Consider the following 24,053-nt stretch of genomic DNA (forward strand, 5'->3'; position numbering starts at 1 on the left):
CTCTCACTCTCGGCATAAAAAATTATATAAAATGTAAATGTTTTAGAAAATAAAAACAGAAGCTGATGCTCCATTGAAAGGGTTATTCGAAAAGGTTCTTTTAGAGGCGTTTTAGTTTTAAGATTTTTCATTAACTTATGTTTTATGTTCCAGAATAGCGTCAAATCCATTTCCCTCATGCAATTTCCTAGCATTTATGGGGAAGGACTCCCGAATCCCCCGGTAAGGCGGGCTCTATCATAATCCCCAGTCGAGGGCCGCCGATCACCCTAGACCGCCCCTGGTTATTAGAAAAATGGAAGGTTATCCTAGGGGAAAGACTGATCCAAAGATTGTTCTTTGGGTATCAGCCGAAGTCAGTGCATGGACATAGGGGCAATGGGGCATCATTACCGTGGGTATTACAACCCAGTGCGTCAACTAGTGCCTTCACCAGTATTATAGTAAGTTGCATAAAATTCTAAATAGAAAAATAATTGGACTTAACCAGGATTTGATCCATGAATAACTGAAATAGCGCCACGTGCTCTGCTATTAGAGACTACGTAAGCGTCGTCGTTCGGCGTTCGTAAAGTTTTTGCCAACCTTATCTCGGTCGGTCGAAGTATTGAAAAATTATTGGACTTTACAAAATCTCGCTCAAGTATTATAATATTTTATCCATGAAATTCTCGCATCATGTATTAACTTGCGGGCCATTCTGTGAAGCAGCATCGTTTGGTTGTCCGCATTTATTTTCTGAATAATAAAGATGAATTGATTGTTTTATCTTTAAACAATTTATACAACATGTGCTAGTTTATAAACGAGGATATAGTTGCCTAATGCAGTGATCCGTAAGTCTCGATGTGAAGAGTATCGGTTTAAACCCCAGGTGCAGTCTTTGTATTGCCAAAATCAAAAACCTCTGGCTGGTATATGGCCTGGGGAAGGAAATGAGATAAATTTTAAATTGCAGGCAGATATATTTTAAATTTTGTGGTTGCCTATCGTGCTATCCAATCAGTTTCGTCATCTTCAACACGTACGTGGTGATGCCACCGGCCAAATCGAAATTCATTAATTGGCAGTGTATCTGGCGCATGTTTACTCCTTATCTTTTATCTCGCCGCCTACATGTCTTTCTCTTTTCCGGGTATGTAAGTAGAGCATTGTATAGGTGAACTTCTTGAGTTATTGTTATTGTCTTTCCAAAGAAATGATAATCCGATAACAATATAAAATTTGGTTTTTGATTGTAAATTAGTGTTTCTGGGAATTGCCGAAGGAAAATGGTTTATGATAATTAGTTTAGTTTGAATTATAGCTTGAGAAAATCTGACGCTAGATAAGTCATATACCCAGTTTAACTTATGCAGTGGAAAATTAGTAGATTGTGTATTTCTTTTTTTTTGGCGACGAATATGGGAATTCACTTGGAAGATCTAATATATTCGATGGATCAGGCAATTGTATACAGTCGCCTCGGCCGAACTCAGAAGTCCGAAGACAGCTAGCCCGACGGAGTAAGGGCATCGCTGCCATGTATCTTGTCTTAGCAAAGATAGGTATAATTACTAACTTATTTCGAGACTAGAGAGGAAAGGTATGCGACCGTATGTGACAACGTTGCCAGGGTCGGCAGGTGGATGAGGTAGTAAATAGCTATAGGCCCTAGGGTTCGCAAGGTCCCACCCCGCCATTACCCTTTAGAAGCTATCATCGGACATCTTTGGCCGTGGCGACTTAAGTGTTGAGTATTTCCTGATTCGGCCATTCACCTTAATCGCGTCATCTGTCATTGGAGATCGAAAACTTGATAAATATTTATATGCGTTTAATGGGTGGTAACCTAGTGAACGATGTTCTCAGGATTATTAATTTGATATTAAGAAATGAATTATGTTTATGGAATGTGTTTACAGTACAATTTTTGAATGAGGAATAATTTTCATCGGATAATATGTCATAAATTAATGTCGGATCCGTCATGGTCTTACGGTTTTAAATTTGATATTAATAAATTAATGATGTTTATGAAATCACTACTTCTAATGTATATAACAATTTTCAGCGGAACATCCGTCATGAACTAATTATATGCTTAAATAATTCATTCCCAGTTTCTTGATCAGCGCCGATATTCCGTGTTCTCATATGAAAACATGAAACTTGACCCTTTCATGTCTAATACGGTTAGATTCATAAAAATGAACAAGCATTGCCATTTTCCCTCGAATTAAAGAGAATGCATACAGATGGGCGTCATTGTGAATTTATGTTAGAAAACTAGGCTATGAAAATGCATGAGCGACATCAGATATGTTCCAAACAAGGAGTAAAATAATTCACCAAAATCACACCAAGTCACACAATAAGTCACAAAAATCGTACCAAGTTTAGTAATTGAGTTGGCGAAACGGCTCATTTTTCTTCCTGAGATTTATGATTGGGCGATATATAGAATGCCTGATGGGGACGGGGGAGGTGTTGATTTAATATTTCTCCAATTTACTGCGACCCTTGCATAGTCGTTCCGTGGCATGTTTGATTTTTCATGGGCCTGTTCGGACTGAAATTAGCAATACGGAACGGGTCACGGCGCAGTTCCAGGCCCACGTGGAGGTGGCGAGATTTACATCCGAGCCTTTTTGCGCTGTCATTACTTCGCGTTCTATTTTGGTAATAAGCCTTTGTGAGTTAATGCACTCCTTTTCAGTTAGATAAATCCCTATGAATTCTTTTCCTCCCACCCTCTCCATTTCTCCGTTTCGCAAGTTCACGGGACAGGCCGTTCGTGCTTGGCTGTTTCGAAGGACTTTAATAAATGCGATGCGCAAAAGTTTGGTATTAATGACTTCTTGAAATAGAGGCTTAAAAGGAAGAACTCACGTGGCGCATGGAATTGGCTGGACTAAAATTGAGGTGAGCTGGTGAAGAAAGTTTGGAGGGGCGTCCCTTACGTGAGGGAATGTGGTGACCCTGTATGGGAAACACCAACATCGTGCATCCTCGGAAAGGGAGTCAATGTTGTAGATTTAGATGTAAATGTATTCGTTCTTCATCGAAAACGAGAGCGGCGGCTAAACTTTATTTGTATTTACTGAGCATTATGCATGGTAAATAAAAACAGCTTTCGATCTACTCTCTATAATTTTTAGTGTGCTTTTGTGTCACAAAACAAATAAACTTCAAGGTTATGATATAAAAATCTTAATTTCCTTGAGTCAATACATGGAACCTATTCTGACTTTTAGAGGGCTCATTGGGCGTAATACACAGCTTTAAATTGTTATTTGGGTATTTTCATGTAGCTTGATGCGCGAATCACGAATTGCTTGAAAATTCCTACCCAAAGGAAATGCATGGCAAACATGGGGCTCAATTTCATTTGTAAATTTTACATTTTTCAGTGTACGAACCATTTAAAATCTCGTTTCTTTGAATTTGGTGATTTATAAAAGTGACAGCAGGAATGTTGAGATAATTGCATTTGTATTGAAAATATTTATTGTAAATTAAGTGCATCGGAAAACAAGTGCTACGTTTTATGATTACAGCAAAGAGTAAAAAGTGCTCAGGTATTTTGAAGGAGTTGATAAAATTCGGAATTGAAGATGTTTTGTGAGATATATGGGTGAAAAGAGCATTACCGATGCGAAAGATTGGTGAGCACTATGTATAATATGAGTTACAAATATCAATTCATTTTACAAATGACCCCTAATATCCTCGGGTTTTGATAAAAATTTGCTTATGCATGATTTTTTTAACTTATAAACCCTATAATAATACTATAAATTGTTACTTTTTTGCTTTTTGTTTTCCATGGTAATGTTCCTTTAATCTCATTATTCCTTATATATCTGCTCTTAGTTATCGTTGACCACTCGTTTTTAACTAATTTCAAAGTCTAAGCTCAAGGCTTAAAGAACCATTCCAATCGCTTTTAATTGCATTGCCAATTATATTTAGCATTTGATAATTTACTAATCCTAGTACTCATTTTTTAAGGAATATGAATTTTGTGAAACCTTACCGCTAATAAATGCTTTAAATTATAAATGGAAATGCGATAAAGATGCAGTTGATTCAGTGTTAACTAGAATTTGGCAAATTACTGAACTTTTAGATAGTGATATGGATAGTTACCACAATACCTGTGTTGTTAGTAGAAAAAAAAAGGAATCTTCGTAAGGAGCGGTGATACTTAGTTTAAATCCATGTCTCCGAAGTACAAGCTCAGATTCTCAACTCGCCGAGAAAAACAGTCGTTGAAAGCTGGGTAATGAAGCAATTTGTATAAAGCTTGCATGATTTTCGCACTGCAACAGTTTTCACTCCGTCGGACTCCGTAAGAGATTTTATTCCGAGTTTGAGCCAAACAATTAAAGATTTGGCGAGTGAGGAATTCTCCCTTTTCCACTCGCATTCCGCCTTCTATTGTTTTTATCCCACTTTCCTCGGAGGAATGAGTAATTTCCCTCGCAATTAACCTGATTGTTTCCTTCCACGGCCTCTCGGGACCGCCACTCTGCCTGGTAGACTTCTCCAGAGAACTTAGCCGGTTAAACTAATGCGACAGCTCCTTGAACTGAATAACGACAGGAGAGGAACGGATTTTTCGCGACTCAAGAGGGTGTTATACATCCCGGCCAAGAAGCTTTTCACTTCGCCAGAGGGGTAGGGTGCACCTCCCCGACTCTCCTTCAGATATTTTAAGCCCATTTACAATTTTAAGGCATTGTAGTCCGGCTCTTTTCAATGGGCCTCCGCGACCAAGGAGCTCTCTTTTAATGATACGCCTGGCTTTCGGGAAATAAAGGCGTGACTTATTGTGTTCGTTGTTCGATATCAATGGGAAAGGTCGAAGGGAATGAATCCATGCGTATTTCAATGGCAGTTACCAAAGAAATTTCATTAATTCATGAAAGTTATTTCTCAGGGATGAATGGTATCTTTTTGTTGCTCCTTGACATTTGACTTGAATTGTTACCGCTATTCAGCTCAAGTACCGAGCTAATAAGGAAAGTTAGTGGCCAGATTTAGCTATGAAAATTCAGTTTTCATAAAATTTCAGTTTTTCCGTTCAGTTTTCCATAAAATTCACATGAATGATATTTTGATATGATATGTTTCATGTTGTATATTTTTTTGTCTTTAAAGTTTACCATGCACGTCTTATTTTAGTTTGCTAATATTCTATTAAATTAGACTTAAGCAAGTTTGTTGGAAATTCTCAGGCTTACGTTAAGTAGTCAAAGATAGATTTTACACCGAAAATCATACTTCTATTAGAGTTTCATGACTTAACTTCTAGGTGGTTACTGACTTTTGGTAAGGTTGTAATTTATCACCTCTCTGTCGTCGGTATCTTGCAGTTTCTGACTCCATTATGGCTTTTATTGGATTATGGCATTCTTCTAGTAGAAAATTTTTTCCTATTCAACCTATTCAATCAAACGTGATCTTTAATGAGAATTCTATCCTTGGACATTCGCCTTTATGCACAAATTAATTTTTAATGCAAAGCTTTAGCGTTGGATTGGCTCTTATTTTATGCACCTATGCCTATTGTCTTGTGGTGTTGTCATATTGTGGTTATTTTACACCGAAAATCATACTTCTATTAGAGTTTCATGACTTAACTTCTAGGTGGTTACTGACTTTTGGTAAGGTTGTAATTTATCACCTCTCTGTCGTCGGTATCTTGCAGTTTCTGACTCCATTATGGCTTTTATTGGATTATGGCATTCTTCTAGTAGAAAATTTTTTCCTATTCAACCTATTCAATCAAACGTGATCTTTAATGAGAATTCTATCCTTGGACATTCGCCTTTATGCACAAATTAATTTTTAATGCAAAGCTTTAGCGTTGGATTGGCTCTTATTTTATGCACCTATGCCTATTGTCTTGTGGTGTTGTCATATTGTGGTTATTCAATAGCTTTTACTTTGGTACAGCCATAGATATCATTCGTTTAAAGTTTTCATGCCCAACTTTGAAAAATTTTAACGAAGTTTGCATAATCTCGTCCGTTAAATTACTACCTAGGCTTGCATGCTTTAACATTCACAGATTCCAACAAAGTTCGCGCAATTTTGTCCCCTAAATCACTGCGCATGTGTAAATTACGTCACATGTATTGGATTAACAAAAACTGGAACATGTAAATTGTGCTTGCTCCAAATTTGGCAGTTTTGTGACCATTTTTATCATGGTTACGGACCAATAAGTTTTTATGGTGATCGATGGTTTGCTTTCGAGTAAGAGTTCAATTTTGAAAAAAAAAACAGAAATGGCTCATCGAATGCAGCACGCGGAATAAGTACGAGGTCGGGCGGTTCTCGAATGATTGATACGTGCGCGGTATCTGCGTAGTTGGCGCGCGCTCTCGAAAAATTCAGCGATTGCCTCGCGCTCACATTACTCTCTCAACGATTTTAACGATTGTCGAGGTTTCGCCGGAATTGACATTCAGCGTCCCCAGTGGCAATTATGCGAAACAGCCGCGGCAGCGTTGCCGCTGACGAATCTTCTTGTTGCACTCGAGGGGGCGCTGAGCGGGCATTTGTAATAAGTGAGCGGCGGCGAAGGGCGAATCGGCTGCCGATTGGTGCCGTGATGGATAGGACCAAACCCAAACCAATTTCCAACCCACCCATTTTTTTCCTCTCTCTCATTTTTTGCCAAATGTGATCAAGGTCGTAGGCGGGAAAATTTTCGGGGAGGTGGTGGATCACTGGAGAGGGTATAAATTTCGGGGGTGTTTGATTCGGAGGGGGTTCAATGAAGACTTTATCTCCCAAAAAGGGTACCACCACTTTGAAATGCTATGCTCGGTTGCTATGGCCTTGTATGCTATCGAAGCCCGTTACACTTTCGGTGGAATACTATTCAGAATAGAAGAATTGTTGCAACTAATGATAGGGGGAACGCATTACTTTTACATGAAGCGTCTGTTTTCTTGACACTTGTCTTTTTTACAACGTATGCCATCAGCACCCTTGCTCAGTGATAGATATTTTGAAATAATCGCTATTGGTTTTCAAATTGATCGCAGCTCATGTCTGCTTGATGTGGCTTTCTCCTTTCGCATTGATATATATATAACTCAATTTAAGTGAAGAATCGTCCGTTAGTGTTGCGCTTTACGGCTAAGCTGCTTTACGAAGGCCTATGTAATCGTCTCATTCGGCGTCCCAATCCTGACAAAAACACTCTGTCGTGAGCACGTGAGGTTTATTCATTGCAAAGAGCATTGAATGCCTTGTACTGCAGTGTGTTGAAATGGACTGTCCCAAGGGGAAAATTATTACAGGATGTTCGCACGAGAAAACCCAGCTCAGCTATACACTGTGGCAGTCGACTCCTCGGGGGATTACCAAACTTTAAGGTCAGTTTATGAGCTGGCATGGCGATGGTACTTTATCGTGCTCCTACGGAATATGATTTAATGATCTGCTAACAACTATAATAACCTGCGTGCTCAGAATTCCAGAGAGAACCTATTCTCTCGAGATTTCTCTGAATTTATGAAGTTGTTCACGGTAGTCATTATTCAGCTGTCGTTATCCATTCGACTTCCTGTTAGTCAGTGCTTTCTTAAGTGATATTTATTCCAGAGAAGAATGGAATTTTGTCTCGAAATATATTTCGTATTTGAGTCTATTTGGGAATAACAATTTTATCCTAGAATGGTAAGTGTAAAAATTAATATCTGCTCGACGGAAATAACTCTGAAGGTCAGAAGGCTGAAGGAGAAAGAAAGGCGGGAAAGCTTGCAATATTTTATTGCTTATTAAAATACGCAAATCCAATATAAATTACGTAACTCGATAAAAGATAGCTTGAAAATTTCACCGTATACTGTTATTAGATTTGTTGGCTGTAAATATAAACTCCATTAAAATGACTTTGTACGGTGATTGTAAATTTTCCCAAGGGAATTCCGTTTAGTCCATTCAATCGTGATAGAAATTTCTCATGAATTTTAATATTCGTTTGATTTATTCCTGGAAGTTTAATTGGCTTGTACCTAATATTTCATTAGTCTTTTTTTTTACTTTCCCAATCGCCGGCTATTCATTTAAACTAGAAATTTAAGAGTCCTCCAAATGGACTTCTGAAATACGGTGTTGACCTTTCCCTGTAATTATCTCCTTCTTATCTGTAAGGTTATACATTACAAATTTTGTTTCTCCCCTTTGTCCTCTTTAAATTAGGATTTTATGCAGATGATTGTGCCATATATTTTAAAACCTCCCATATTTGATTCTTCTTTGGGCACCTAATTTCTTTTTGTCATCTAAATCAACCATACAAGGAGTCCGATCAGTAGGTGACGCATATTCTTTGTAAATTGTCATAAATTTTCTTTTCAGAGCCAACGCTGAACTTAGCTTTTTGTCAAAATTTGAACGTATTTGGAAAAATGAAATTTCTTTCATCCTACATTTGATATTTATTTCTCTTATTAAATGAATGGTAATTTGGAACAATTTAATGGCACTCTATTTTGTTTCGGTTTTCTCACTCTTTTTAGAAGTCTCATTTGAGTTTTAGTTCTCATGAGTCATCACATTTTGTTTGTTTAACCACACTTTAATGCACGTTTACACTATTATTAGTACCATTATTTCCTGTATTTGATGGCTTCAATGGTCAACGTATAGTGGCATCATTCGTTCGTGTAATGTTAATTGATATTATTTTATGTATCCATACACGAATGCAAATGAGGAGCCTGGCACAATTATGCGATTAGCAAAGTTGTTTCATTTCATAGTTTTGTCTTGCTTTTTTAATAAGAATATAAATTGGTCGTTGTTTACTTATTTTCCAATTTTCAGTGAAGATGGTGGAAAATCCGTTGATTCGACAAACCTTTCCCTTCAGAAAACGTATGATAGTGAAGTTAATGATCGTTGTAATCTTGGGTGGAATGATATTGTCTCTGCACTGATTTTTGAGTTTTGCATATGTCATTACGATTGCTGCGGAAAAAATCGGGGCCAATCATCATGAAAACCCCGATACAACTTTGATTGGCTCATTGGTATCATTCATTGAAGAATTTCCGTATCCTAGGATAGCTTTTTGGACGAAATTACTACAGTAGTTTAATTAATGAAATCTATAGAGGTGTATCTGTATTTTCCGTTTGGTATTGAAAACGTATTGTGTGTTTTTCGTTAGATGAAATGCAGGCTTGGGTTATCCTCTACTGCAGGTGATGAGAAAATAGCCCTATTAAAGTTAACTGTATGTTACAATCACCCTATAGATAACATACTTTACTTACCCATGTTTATGCCCAGCTTATTTCTTTACTGTATAGGCATCAAATGTTAACGTCATTCGGATCAAGCAGTAATTTAATTGAATTGAATCGTTCTTTTAGGACGAAAGTTGACAGTGCATTAAAATTATTTGTTGAAACTGTAATCCATTATTTCCATCTGAAAATTTTAGCTGCTTACTTTTCTATAGCACGTGCAAAGGATTACGAATTCATTTCAGGTGTGGTGTCACGTATTAGATTATCATATTTAGGTACATGGACTGGTACCTCCTACTACATTTTACCAAGCTGTGTCATATATATATTTTAAATTAAGTTTTACGACTCCTGAAGTATGTCCGAAATTAGTAAGCTTACTCAGCCTAGTACGAGTTCAAGTTATCAGAGAAAAGGCCTTCAATTTAATGACCTTAAGTAAACATTTTCGGCCGTGGTAGTAAATTACGTAAATCACTTCGGTAATTAACGGGAATCACCTCTGAATTTCCGTGAAAATTACGTCGGTAATTTCCAGGCTGACCCATCTCTAATTGCGGGCCCCAATTATTTTAGCGCAAGCCCAAAATGTCATATGGAAAAAGGGTTATTCAATTAATGATTCATCACGATCCAAAGGCGTGGTGCACTTTCATTCCGCCCCTCCCCCAACCCTTCCCCTTCACTTCCCCCACCCCTTATTTTATATCCCCTGCTACGATATATCTTCGTTCACTTCTCCGTTTCGATAAATTTTTTTCTTCCATCCTCTACTATAGCAGCATTCAACATTTACCTGCCTCTTGTGTTATTTTGAGCATTTGCTGACCATCGTTTACTTTTGCGTGGAAAATTCTTTTTTCGGTGAAAAATATGAATAAAAGGGGCTATTAGAATCATACCATAATTTTTTTTAAATCAGTGAGGTCCTTAATTGTAATATTCTGGAATTATGAAGTACAATATTAGTTTTTTTCAGTTCAAGTTGAAGAATATTCATAGCGTTATTATTAGCATTATAGTTTCACACATACCATACGGAGTGAAAATTTCTGATTAGTTGCTTCACTATTAGGCACATGTATGTTAAAAATGATAGAAAAATGTGTTTTTATAGCAGCAGCATAATAAGAACTTTTCGGGTTTTTAATTTAGGTATTTATCATGCAAGTCTACGAATTTACAATACAAAATACTATGCAATAAACACATGGAAGTGAATTCCCATTCATTAAAATTTTATAATCATTATATTACGAAGCCACGACAGACTTCAATGCTGAAAAGTACGCATCTTGTGCCATTTTCTGACGATATGTGATATTTTTGCACCGTCTTTTAGGCCCATAGGCGACAAGATTCCGAGAAGACGTAGTTGTTTCATAGTAACTCCTCTTGAAATGCTTTGGTATCGCATTTGTAATTCTAAGTTACTGACTCAAAAATATTATGACAGTTGGCTATTTTTTCTTTCTTCTTACGTAGATCTCAGCAACTTACTATATTTAATTTAATCTCTTTCCAAGGAGTTTTTAGTTCCAAATATTTTTGTGAACCATTGATTTCGGGAATAAAAGGATTTTTTTGAATAAAAATTATTCCTACCAATTATGTTTTTAATTTTGAAACTTTATTTTTCGAAAAGTTGTTTCAGTTGTTGAGTTATTTAGTGAAACAGATGATATTAACAATGCAGAAACCCTATCATGGGAGAGTATGGGTCAAGAAAACGCGATTTTAAGAATATTTTATGCTCATAAAGCACAGGCTTATACTTATATTACGTTTTTATGCTAAGGAGTGTATTGAAATTATGGCAGTTATTTTCCACGTGTGTAAAATAATGGATTTTGTATCCCCAACTCTGTACGTCATAGCTAGTTTGAGGCTAATGCTGCTTTTTTAAATTCTCTTTCTGTGAGTAGTTAATTTTTCTTCAGAGGCGAATTTAGGTGGAGCACGGGGGTACGTGTCCCCCCTGACGGTTACAAAATAGACGATATTTATTTTTGATACGGTTATCTTGACGCCCGTTTTGTTTTGTATGTTACGAATTCTCAATAATTTAATTTCATATTAATAACTTTCACATTAAAATACAAAGAAAATTTCGTTCAGTAATTGTTGTATCTTGTTTTTAATCTCAAATATCAGAAGACCGTTTGCCTATCAGGCCGTTATACCCCCAGAAAAAAATCCTGGATCCGCCCTTGTTTTTTTGTATATAAAACGATGACTACGTCCTTAATTTAATTAAAAACAATTCGGCTACTTCTATGATTTATCCTTTACTAATTTATTTTTTCTTGAACCTATTGATCGTCGTAAGTGCGCATAACGATTAATTCCTGGAGAAGGAATAACTGACTATTGCCTATTCAAGTCAATGTGCCGTGTGTTAGTTACTTATTGTTAGGCAATTATTAGTAAATACGTTGATAGTTTGGGGGTGGGCAGTTTCGGTTCATGTAGGAAGCGAGCAAACATTGCCATTTGTTTTGCTTTAGCTAGTCATAGTATTGGATTGCTAGCGTAAAGTGGATGACTGTGATTAAGTTAAATAAGATTTCATCCTCGATAGGTATCGCATTCTTTTCGCTATTTTCTTCATTTTAGGATTCACGAGCTACTGTATTCACTATATGCGCCTCCATCTCTTTGAAACAAGTTCATTTTTAACATGCTGTGGAGGCTCGCTAAGCTGCTCTTTAATTGTCACATATTTTATTACTTTGAAATAAAAAGGCTCCTTCTAAGATCGCATAATTCTCATTAAAGAACTTTTTGGTATATAACTGATTCTTTATCACAAATGGAGCCGAAAATTGTTTGACCGTATATGCTTACTTCATAGAATAAAACATCCTCATGTGACGTTTAAGAATTTGACCAGTGGAAAATACAAATATGTTGCTAATTATTCTATCATTCTAGTTATATTTTTTGCTAAATTTCAGTAGAAGATATCAAGTTTTCCTAATTTCTGAATCTTTCATTTTCTCAACTCGGAAGCTAATGTAGGCTGTGATCCCTGCGGACTATCCCATGGTCGTTTTGAATTCTACACATTCAGGGTAAAAGGGTTCCATTCCCAGGGACACTTCGCTGCACCTTTTTTAATACCCGGATACTGTAGCTAGTAATTTACACAAGAACCTTTATATTTTCTTTCTCTTTTATTCACTTATTTAATTTTGATTAGACGATTCCATGAGAAATAGTGGTAGCATATTAATAAGCTGAGACTGTTATTTCGTACTATTTTAATCCAATCCGACCGATTTCTGGATGCCCTACGATATCATGTTACTCTCTTGGGTTGGGTAAGATGATACCTTCTGGGTTAACTGCAAATTGTTTAAAATTAACAGCAAAAAATTAAACAAAAGTGTTGAGTAAGCTAGTTTAAAAACCTAGAATTAGGCTGGGTTTGTAATAAAATGTATGGCAGTGTGAATAAAATAACTTTCTTCTTTTCAGTATAAATTTTTATCTCCAGTGCCCCGATTGGTATGGAAGTTTTCTAAACATTATATCACACTGCCTGCAGTTGGACGCAGCCGTCAAGCGTTGTGCAAAAAGTGCAGCATCAGTTGGATTTATGGCGTCGTTGGAGTGTGATCCTGGACAGAAACTCGATGGCTTTACTTGCTGCGCTTTGTGAATTTTAGTGGCGCGCCAATTTGTCGTTCGTGGGCGCACGCAGCGATCCGGAGGCAGGAGGTCGTGTTTCATGGCATTGAATCCTCGTCCTTGGCAAGTGTCAACGGGAATGCCATTTATCGCCTAGTTAGGCCGCCGCGCGCGAGTCAGCTGGAACTAGGTCCGTGCTCATAGAATTGGAAGAGGCTGCGAGTCACTTCATAATCAGGGTAGGGGAGAAATGATGCGGAAAGGCTTTAATTAATATCGCCTGGACGGGATCTCTTGCGGTTGACTCATTCGTCGCTTTCAATTAGAGACGGGGTGAACGACACAGAAGACCGAACAATAGTCGCTTTAAATCGTGGCCGTGGGTGATAATGAGATCAAGTATTCGAAAAATATACTGAATGGGAGTTCTCCTGATTAATTCATCATGCAAGGCTGAAGGGAAATGTTGGGAGTGATAAATTATAATGATCTTTATTTTGCATCTTTATACTCTTATAAGACACTTTCTAGCATTTTGTTTTCCTTTGGGGGCTTTTTATGTGTATCAAAATTGTAAACACGGACTTATTTCAAAATGATGATTTTCTGTGGAATAGTGTCATTTGTGTTAGAGGTATGAAAGTATTTTTATTACGACCGCAAACACGGTCTCATGTCAAGTTTTGATGTAAACATGGGTTAGAAAAGCAGGTTAAGAAAACGTAATTACGTATAAATAAAATTAATTCTCATAAAAGGAAATTTTCTTCTCGATGAAAATTTACTTAGTGTTTTCGTGGTGAACTGCAACTACGAAACATTTAAAATTTTCTCTTTCGGAATATCACTGAATTTGACAGTAATGATAGCGTAAACATTGATACATGAGCCTTATTTGTTATGCTTTTATTTTCGTGCCACGAACGCACTTACATGTCTTAATTATCCTTTAACTGTGTTGTTTTTGGAAATTAATTACCACGATAGCATTACTAAATCTGGCAAGGAAATTCTTTCTCTATAGGGATACGTATGAATGTTAATTTGTCTAGAACTGTGAGCTATTTATTGCTTCATAAATTTTTCAAGTATCAGTGTTGATAATTTTTTGATGCTATGATTTTCCAATCAAAACTCAAAAATTCCCTTTGCCTCTATCTCATGATTCTTCTCCATTGCGATGCTAATAATTATTATTTGAAATATTTTTTCCCATTTAATTTGTAAAATTCTCGTTTGAAAAATTTGTTAACATGACATTTGTTAACATTGTTTTTTTCCTATTCACTTATTCATTCCTAATAGTAATGATAGTTTCATCCACATAACAGAGGTAGTCACAGTGTTGGTATCTTTGCCCTTGCGTTTTCTCTTCCTTTTCATTCCGAAAAAAATTCAAGCAGTTAAGCTCTGAGCCGTCCAAATAAATCCTGCTTGTTTCTCCTCAATATTTCCCTGAATCCCACCAAATGCTGCTTTTTAACATCTTAATCCCGAAAGATGACTAAAATTTGCTCTAGTAGAAAAGGAGGGAGTCTAGTAGGCTTGGAGAAGCCAACTCCGTCTAGGGATGCATGTTATTCCCCTCCTTTCCTTGGTGAATCCTTTGGAGATGCTCTAGAATTTAGAAGCGTGATGAGAAGAGAGAGATCATTGACGGAAACCCACGAAAGGCATATTTGGTGTTGGAGCCTCGGAAGTCCCTGAGAATGGGTGAGAGTTAATGAAAATCCTTCCACCTCTACCACACATTTTTCACTTCCCACTTCAGCATTATTTTCAGCCTTTTCTCGGCTCACCTGAGTGAGAGTCAACGTTTCTCGGGATATGAGTTGTTGTTTTCTACGGAGCTTAATTATTGCGGTGGCGACAATGCATTTTCGTGGCTCAGGCGGAGGGGATGAAAAGGGCCTTTACTCTCAATGGGTGCCACCACACCATTGTTCCACCTTCACAGCGGTCCCTCTTTGGCCGTCCCTTTTAATGCAGAGCGACCCCATGGCTTCGCGCATGAAGATTTCTTTGCTTTTTATTTTTCGTGTCGCTTCTTTGCCTCTTTGTACCAACCCTTTTTATCTTTCAGCCCCAATCTTTCGCTTTTCCTCCCATCCAACAGAGCCCATCCTTCACGCCCCCTTCTCAACCCCCCCCCCTCAATCCAAGGCCACTCCGGGACTCGGCACGTAAATTTTTCGTCCGTGCATTATTTTGGTGTCTTCATAGAGTGGTGTCCTCTTGGACGTGTGTACATGTGTGTGTTCTAGTGACCTCTTGTCTCGCTGAAATTTATTAGTGACCCCGTTTTGTTTGGCGAATCGATAAAAAGAGTCGCCACCGAGGCTCAACGGTGCATAATTGCTCGCCAGTGTGGAAGCTCAAATATGTGCTCAAACGAGAGCGCCTAATCTCCTGGGAATGTTTTAGGAAAATATTTTAAAACTTAATTCTCGTGACGCGAATTTCGTGTGTTTTTTCATGAGTCGTGAGGGCATAAATATTTATATAAACTCTATGCTCGAGTGGAACTGTTTTCTCTCCTTTCTGCGACTGGTCTCGTGGATCCTGTAGTTACATCACCAGTGTAGTGACCTTCTGCCGGAATATTTTCGAAGCACTGAGGATAAGTTCTTATTCGTTATTTTTTCTACTTGACATTTCCTTGTGCTTTCTACAGTTCATAGAAAATTATTTTCTGTACCCATTAGATGTATTTCGTATCCAACAAATAATTTTAAATATTTTAATTCAATCGTTTTCGACCATATACCTGCTGTTATAAATCTGTTAGGCAGCCTTATTTGGTACCATGGTAGGTGCATACTCATCTTCGTTACATTTTTAATTAATTTATAAATAATAAAAAAATTTTGATACTCTAATTTTAAAAAATTGAAGGACGATTTCGTGAAAATTTATTCGTATCGCACTAAAAAGTAAAAAATTTGTTACTGATCGCCATCGATATATAGTCCTCGAGAATGAGTCGAGGGCTGAAAAATTCAGTTTCTCTTGCAAAGTATCCACTAATCACGAGAGGCTTAAGGATTATAGTTCTAGTGGTCTAATGATTTCGTTCACTGTTTTCTTTTTTTAAGTAAATGAAAGATCGTAGCACTTTTCCACAAGAATTTTTAATGCGTACAACGCATTTCGGCTCACTGAGCCATTATCTAGTACAAGACACTTGAACACATGTGAAGATCCCTTTTATACCCTTGAGAAAGGAGAGGATTTGACATCTTTGAGGATGGGGGGGGGGGGGTGGCAACGGGTATACAGAGTAGAGACAATGGGGAAAGATACAACTACGGGATGTGGAGAACCCACGTTGGAGGGAGGGTTCTAGTCATAACTGTAAAATGACGACAGGTGGGGAAGAACCATAGCAATCCCCACGTGTCGTCATTTTTACAGTTATGACTAGAACCCTCCCTCCAACGTGGGTTCTTGTACCAGATGATGGCTCAGTGAGCCGAAACGCGTTGTACGCATTAAAAATTCTTGTGGAAAAGTGCTACGATCTTTCATTTACTTAAATATGTCTAACTTCCACCAATTTAAGCCTGAATCTGTTGAACTAATTCACTGTTTTCCTTTCTTTCTTCTGCCTTTCGTCCCTCAAACCCTTTTCCGTTGATCTAATGCCTTCAAAACTCAACCCTCTGTTTCTATCCTTTTATATTCTTCCTTTACAACTACGTTCAAAAGGGGTCAGTATTGATTTTTTTCATTGCATCGTGATTTGGATGTGATATGGTTAGTCTTGTGCCAAAACTCTTGTTTGGAGGTTTTCTAATCATTTTTTTCACTGCTATGTTTTGCTTCCACAGTAAGTGAAAATAACTCTGGCACAGCGCAGCGAGAGAGTAGTTGTCCGCGTTCCATAGCTTGTAAAATAGCTCCTTCAACTTTTCGTTCACTTTACCCTTTCATATTATGCCTCGTTCAGATTGCGATTGTTCCAGCAATCGTTGGAACTATCGTGCATTCACTCAACGATGGTTAAAATCTGGTTTGCTCTCTAGTGCTGACATCTAAAGTGAACGAGAAATTCACGGTTAGCAAAGCTGTTGGGGTATGCAAGGTCAAGATATTACTTTATTCAATGTGTATTTAACGAATAATTTTTCTTCCGCCCATATTCTGCCTTCCTTGGACAAATCCATGAGAAGATAGAGAGTCTTTCTCTTGTCGCTTCCTCTTCCGGTCTCCCAGCGTCTAACCATCGTTAAAGTGCCAACGTTCGGAACTACAGTGACTATTGTCAGGATATGCTTTCACACTGCTAGTTCGGTCAGCTATCGTTAGGACGATCGCTCGGACAATCGTAATCTGATCGAGGCATTATTTTATGTCTCTGTTAAAGTTAGATACATTAGGAATGAGTGCGGAGTGCTAGTTTGGTGTCATTAGGTTTGTTTGGAATTTCTGGCTTTTGCTACTTACGCGGGGAGTGCTTAAATTCGGCCAACTTTGTTTCGTAACTTTCAAACCTTGTGCGTTTCTTTTTTAGTCTTGCGGATATCGGGGCAAGTATTGCTGGAGAAAGGAGATTCTACTCCGTCTAATAGCCTGAAATTCCGAACTTCTTACCCCAACTTGGCGTCTGTATCTTACGGCACGACCCTTAATTTCTCCACTTTATATCGTATTTGGCCCCTCTCCCCTCAAATTTACATTTTTATCCCACTATGGAAGTCCAAAACCTCGTCATCTCTCTTTCATTCTCATTTTCAGTCTCATCTCCTCATTTTGAAGGAGGCGGGTTTTCTTAATTTCGCCCTTTGCTCATTTACATGTATTGTTTCGCATACAATCCCTATTTTCCTCTTCGAGCCATTTCATTCGCCGTATTCTTCAATAGGAAAAGTGTTGGAAAAGAATCAAGTCTAGCGTGAGGCATAATTTTTATTTGTAAGCATATTACATCTTCGGGCCCGAAGAAATTTCGTTCATTAATTTTTTTCACCTTTTCTCTCGCTCCTTTCTACGACGGACTCTTTCGTGTGATTATTTTGTATTTTTTTCATTTTCACTCGCTAAACCGGGCTAAATTTTCGTGCCGTCACTTAAAAATTTCCTCTGAATTGCCATCTTCTTTACTTGCAAGTGGTGTCACTTTCTCTCACTCTGGGTTTTCAGCTTATACCGTCTTTTCATTTTTTATTTTATACTAGCTCTCAGAACGTGGTGTATATGGATTAGCACTCACAAGTTCCTGAAAGCAATGGTGGACGAGCGTAACCTCAAATGACATTGTGTTTACAATTTGACTACGATACAGTCAGTAGTTAATCCTTAACATTGTCGTACAGTCAGTATGGCTGAGTATAGTTGGTCGGCGCTCATTAAAAACATAATAAGATGTTAGAATTGGTCTAAAATGTGCGAATGGGTGAGAAAAAAAATATAAAAATGTTTCGGGTACGTGCGACGACGGATAGCCGGATGGATGATGACTTTTTTGGCCTGATGCGGGTGAAGGGTACAAGCCTTTTTTTGTAAAGGAATCCGAACTTCTTAATTCTGACTTGCTGCTGAAATCTACTTTTTCTTCACTTTCTTTGTCATTGTCATGCTATAATTTGAATTTTCAATTATATTCATTTATATTGTGACAAATATAAGCCATACTTGAAACTATGGCCTCTGTGAAAAAGAAAGATAAGAGATAAGGTAGGGTCGGTAGAGAGTGGTTGGAATCTTGAGAGTTTTCTTGAGTATTATTAGGGATTGGGCTACCATCGGAACGAATGGGGTATTTTTCTCCTCGGAGGATGGAGAAATGAGGATTTTGTAAGGGGATGATGATACCCATTAAACCGCAATGCAATAACAACAAATTGGAATGAAATTGAGAAAATAATTTTCTCCATGAATTCCTTTCTTTTTCAATATCTTAATTTAGTGCTGTAACGATTTAATGATTATGGTTAGCGAAATCATTTGAAATTTATATAAGTTAGTCTTCTTCAATAGGTTTCTTCTAATATTTTGCTGTAAGTGAAAATAGTAACTGTAATTTTTTTAAAACATTTTTTTTTCCTTCCAGTGAATATTCATGTAATTATGAAAATAACTATTCTGAGAGTATTTGTATAGTACCATAAGGAAATTATAATAGGTGTGTATATCAATAACTCTATCAGTTATTTTTAAGAAAATCCCTCATCTAAAACTAACCATTGCGAAAACTTTAATTTGTAACAGATTTTTAATGATGAGAATCACTTTTATCAGCTAAATCATAAGACATATTTTTCTTTTCGTTGAGAGCAATAATTTTCATCCGTCTTTTCAAGTCTGTCACCTTCTGCGCGTTCTCTTTTTTCAAGCGTGAAGAATTCATTCGTCACTTTCTTCTTTTAGACAGTCCTAAAAGACATCCGCGTTATTTCTCACTCGCTCTCGCGATTGTGACGTCAGGGACATGAAAATCAATCTTCGCTCCTTCAAACCTTTCTCTTTCATAGAATCGTTCTCCTATTTTTATTTTGAAAGCCGGATAATTTTCTTTCTTGCCTTAAGTTCTTTCTATGCGCCAACTCATACATTCAATTTGCTTATATTACATATAAATTCATTGCATCCGAGAGATATTATTAAATTGTGAAGAATGCTTTTTGCTCTTCGAAACACGCAAGGTATAATATTCAGCAGAATTTAGTTAAATCAAACTATCTAATAGTACATATGCATTGATTTGACTTAATACGATATAGATTTTGTTATTGTTCATCAGTATACTTACAATAAGAAAGTATTATTTTGCTGCTGATATTTTTATACAACTGATGATGATTTAATGCAGAAAAATCTTTGATTTTTGAATGTCACATTGACATAAACCTGAAAAGTATTTTTGATGTAATTTTGCAGGAATATATTTACAAAGTTACGCTTTTATATATTTTGGTCATGGATGTGCTTTACCTATGTTACGATTCTAACCTCAATTACCGCAAGCATTTTTCCGCGCGCATATATATTCGGTGTATATTTTTATTTGTTATAGATTTTCTGAATCTATCGTTTTGTTGAAGAGATTGTGGTTCTCGGCATAGGTAATTTATTCGCACATTTAGTTTGTGCTCTGTCCGGAAACTGCTCTTCTCTTCCTTAAGAGCTGCCCCCTTAATAACTTTCCATTCTCTCCGTTTCTCCTCTCCAACTCTGCTCGCACCTGCTACCTTCCTTCCTTCTCCATCCAAGCCCAATCCTTAGGAACTCGAAGGAATTATCTGCCACGCAATCTTTGTCACACTTGACTTACTATTCATTAGTGCCCAAAAGTTCTCGGCTGCGTGGGAGGGTGAGTAGAGAGGGAGAGAGTGGTTGGAATCTGGAGAGTTTTCTTGAAGAGGAGTATTATTAGGGATTGGGCTACCATGGTAACGAATGGGGTAGTTTTCTCCTCGGAGGATGGAGAAATGAGGATTTTGTAAGAGGATGGAATGATTTTGAGGAAGAAATTCGTAGAGGGGGAGGATCTGCGAGCGGTTGATGGGGGGCATCTTTGAAAAATTTAAATGGGGGGCAATAACTCGTCGCCGTATTTCCATGGCAATCTCACTTTCAGTTTCGGAGCGTAACGTCAGGTGTCATTTTGAAAGGGGTTGTAGAATTTCAAAATGAAAGGTGTTGGTGCTTTGCCTAACTCTTCCTTACCAAACCCATCCCCTAAACCTCCCTTTCTCGGCTCATGTAGGACCCCTGGTGATCATTTTCTCTTCCTCCCGTGCGGGGGCTTTGCTGTGCCATTAGCATCCTTGCGTTTGCGAGCGTCGCGAAGTCCCAGGGAAAGAACTCGCAAGTGTTATGCCTCGACTTCCTCATTTTCCTTTCGGCAACCCCGGCCAGCTTCTCATTTTGCTCTTTACGATCAACTCCTTTGCACTCCCTTCTTCTTGCTCAAAGGTGTGTATTGGTTGGGAATGAAAGTCAGGATAGCGACTAATATTGTTTATGAAGGCCATAGCACTGTACAGAAGAATATTTAATTTTTTACGAGTTATTTTTTGTCTCAAGGCGTGAATGGTCGAATTCATGTTGGCACGGAAGTCATTGTTGATTCCTAGTAGCAATTAGAGTGGGTACAACACTATTTGGGTATCCTTTGGTTGACCTCACCCGGGCGGTGTAATATATTCAGCAAATTCAAGTCAAAGTCCTTGTCTAAATATCTAATGTAGTCTCTTAGTACTTGTCCTACGGATGCTCGTTTGGTTGTTTTCTTTTTAAGTTTTTCTTAAAGCTGAATTATACTTAATATAAAAGTTTATTCAAATTCCAAGTATTATTTGGTTTATTTAAATGCCTTGTTTACCATGAAATATTTTAACGTAATTCAATAAATATCATTGAATTTTTCTCGGATTTAGTCAAGAGCTGTTTCAGTTTTTGAAAAACCTTATGCCTGTGGTCCAATAAAATTATTTTAAACCAGCGATAATTTCTCGACGATTATTGTCACTTCTTGTATTTTTATTCCCGAGGTTTTCTTCTGCGGGTGCTTTAAATCCTATTCGAGAGTGATGCCATTTTGCCGATCATTATAATTGATTTTACTCTCCCCTTTGTAACCGTGTTTCCCTGTGTCCCATTTCACTCGGTTTCCCAACTCTACTACTAGTGTCTCATGACAGGATTTGTGTGCTCGATATATGATGTGAATTTCTTTCTTATATACAAACAACGCTCGGTTGACAGTCAGCTCGGTTGATGTGTTAATGGTAATCAGCTTATTTTTCCCTTTATTAAAATATTTCTGGTGTTTGTCTGCCCATTGTTTGGTGATTTGGTGACTGCCCAGATTTCGAATTTCCAGGGATAGTCGATCAAATTGGCCGATGAGGCAGTTCAAGAGAGAGGGATCCTTAATGGAGTGAATGAATTCTTGACGTTGAATTTTTCATGTATCGCACCACGCGAAAAACTTTTATGCTAATCTTTCGTTTAATTATGACTCGTGAAATTCTGACTGGTAAGTTTTAATTAAGGCCACTTTATTATTCCCCTGTGAGTTTCTATATGTTTTTCGGATTTAATTAAAGTTAGCTCATATATTTTTTCGTAAAGTCATGCAGTGATTATAACATATTCATCTGAACTGCTGTATGACTTGTACACCGCTAGACGTTGCGAGGCATCATCGCGCCTTTTGGTTACAAACAAATTTCCCACGTTCTTCGCACGCATACAATCCCTTTGTTGGAAATAATGCGAGCCGCCGCCGTCATCCTTTGTCCTTCATTCTCATCCTCTCGCACGACCCGTTTCTAATCCCAATGATCGTCTGCTCTTAAAGTCTCCTCTCAGTTTCATCTGCCTGCTCTCTCCGTGCGTCCCCCACCTTATTTTGCCCAATTCCCCCGCGGGAGCCCATAGCTTTTTATTCTCTACACGGTGCGGCAGTTTTATTGCTCGACCCCTTTTTCCTTCCCTCGGCCCATGAAATTCGCTCCAAATTCCCATATTTCTCCGGTGGTAAGTAGTCATGACGCGCGCGCGTGTGTTGGTGTGAGACATACGACCGCGATTCAAGGATAATTGAAAGCTTTTCAATTTCGAAGGGAAACGCTGAAAAAAAAGATCAATTTTCTCTTACGAGCAGAGAGCCGAACTTTTTTTTTTTTGACGAAGAAGGAAATAGCATGCATCGCTTTACATGCGAAGGTCGTAATCGATACATTATTTGTCTTTCTTTTCAGTTAACAGCATTTTCGTGCTATTTTAAGTAGCAATGACTAAGCTCGAAGACTATTTTGTTACTCAAAGTAGCCTTTACAGAACTCTCCCGCTGCTAATGATTAATTTTGATGGTAACATTACCTTACCCTATATTACACTGCTTCTCTCCACTTTAATTTTTGCTGTGTGACCTAATATAATCGGTATCTTGGTAAGTGTTATTTTGTTGTGTTACTTGGTATTAATGACGCGGCTGTGGTTTCGCATGTTATGTAAGGCCAATGTACTATTATCACAGAACTTGAAGATACTCTAAAGGCGAAGTGACCCGAATAATAACTTGTACAAATATTGTAATTCGCTTATTTTATGCTATATTGAAAAAAAAACTTTTGTTGGAATCCAATCAATGATGGTAAAATAATCCACCGGAGTACCTATTTATTCAATGAGTGGCTTGTGCTAAATAAAGTGAAGTTATTTCTTCCCATCAATATTTCCAGTGCAAAATCACCTCTCGGCTCAATGTCTCGCGGCCAATACCAAATCGAGATCAAATTTCGCGGAATTTCGTTCGAAACCGATGGGAGCTATATTAATGGTCCCTTGAGGTCATTCGTTTGCGCGACATGGAAAGTTGGATTTTCCACGTGGATTTCGGAGAGATTGAACGGCAATAAAGCGATTTAATTCCGCTCGAGCACGTGAAATAAAAAAAATTGGCTTCTCTCCCCTCTTCGGCTCCCCTACAGTCTAGATTTCAATTCTGTCGGCGGCATCAAGATAACGAAATAAAATTGGTCGAATTAGATGAAAACTCTCCGGCGAGAGAAATGTGTCTCCCCGTTACCTTCCCCTTTGTTTCAGCTTTCTTCCATCCCTTCTCGCTTTCTTGCCTCGTGGCCTTCGACCTCCCACCACTGCTTTTGTCACTTGCTCCACTCGGCAGCTATTCCTCCTCTCCTCTTCCCTCGAGAGAACCCCTCCCAATTCCCCACCATTGAACCCTGAACTCCTAATTTGTCCTCGGGCACCCTATTTCTATCGCGCAATCGCTCTCCCATTCCAACACCGAGCCCGGAGGCCAATATAATAACAGAAAAGAGGGAGAGAGAGAGACTTCCCACTGCTGCTGGAAGTCTCCTTTTCCTTCTTTTATCCGTCCTCCTCTTTCCTCGACTGCCTTTACTGACACCACCTGACCTCTCAGTCTCCGCAACGCTATTCCCAACCCCCTCCCTACGTTCAACACATTTTTACACCCTTCACCCCATCCTCTCCTAAGTTCTCCTACTCCGCTGTGGATGTAATAAGAGGGCCTTTCCTCATAATGTCTACCCATATTACTATTTCTGCGCCCGCACAACCCTCTTCAATCCCCCTTTCTCCTCCCCCAGGGGGAGCGGAGGCCGCCGTTTATTCCTTCTCGCGATCTCCGGGACTTCAGCGACCTCTTTCGTTCCGTTCCAC

General features: G+C 38.1%; 1 protein-coding gene across 1 annotated transcript in view; it reads left to right on the forward strand.

Moving 5' to 3' along the window:
• LOC124159760 (calmodulin-binding transcription activator 1) overlaps positions 1–24,053 on the forward strand; it is a 1,175,022-nt gene that overhangs the window by 203,837 nt on the left and 947,132 nt on the right. The window lies entirely within an intron of this gene.

The sequence above is a fragment of the Ischnura elegans genome, chromosome 5 (genome assembly GCF_921293095.1).
Source record: "Ischnura elegans chromosome 5, ioIscEleg1.1, whole genome shotgun sequence".
In the NCBI taxonomy this organism is placed as follows: domain Eukaryota; kingdom Metazoa; phylum Arthropoda; class Insecta; order Odonata; family Coenagrionidae; genus Ischnura; species Ischnura elegans.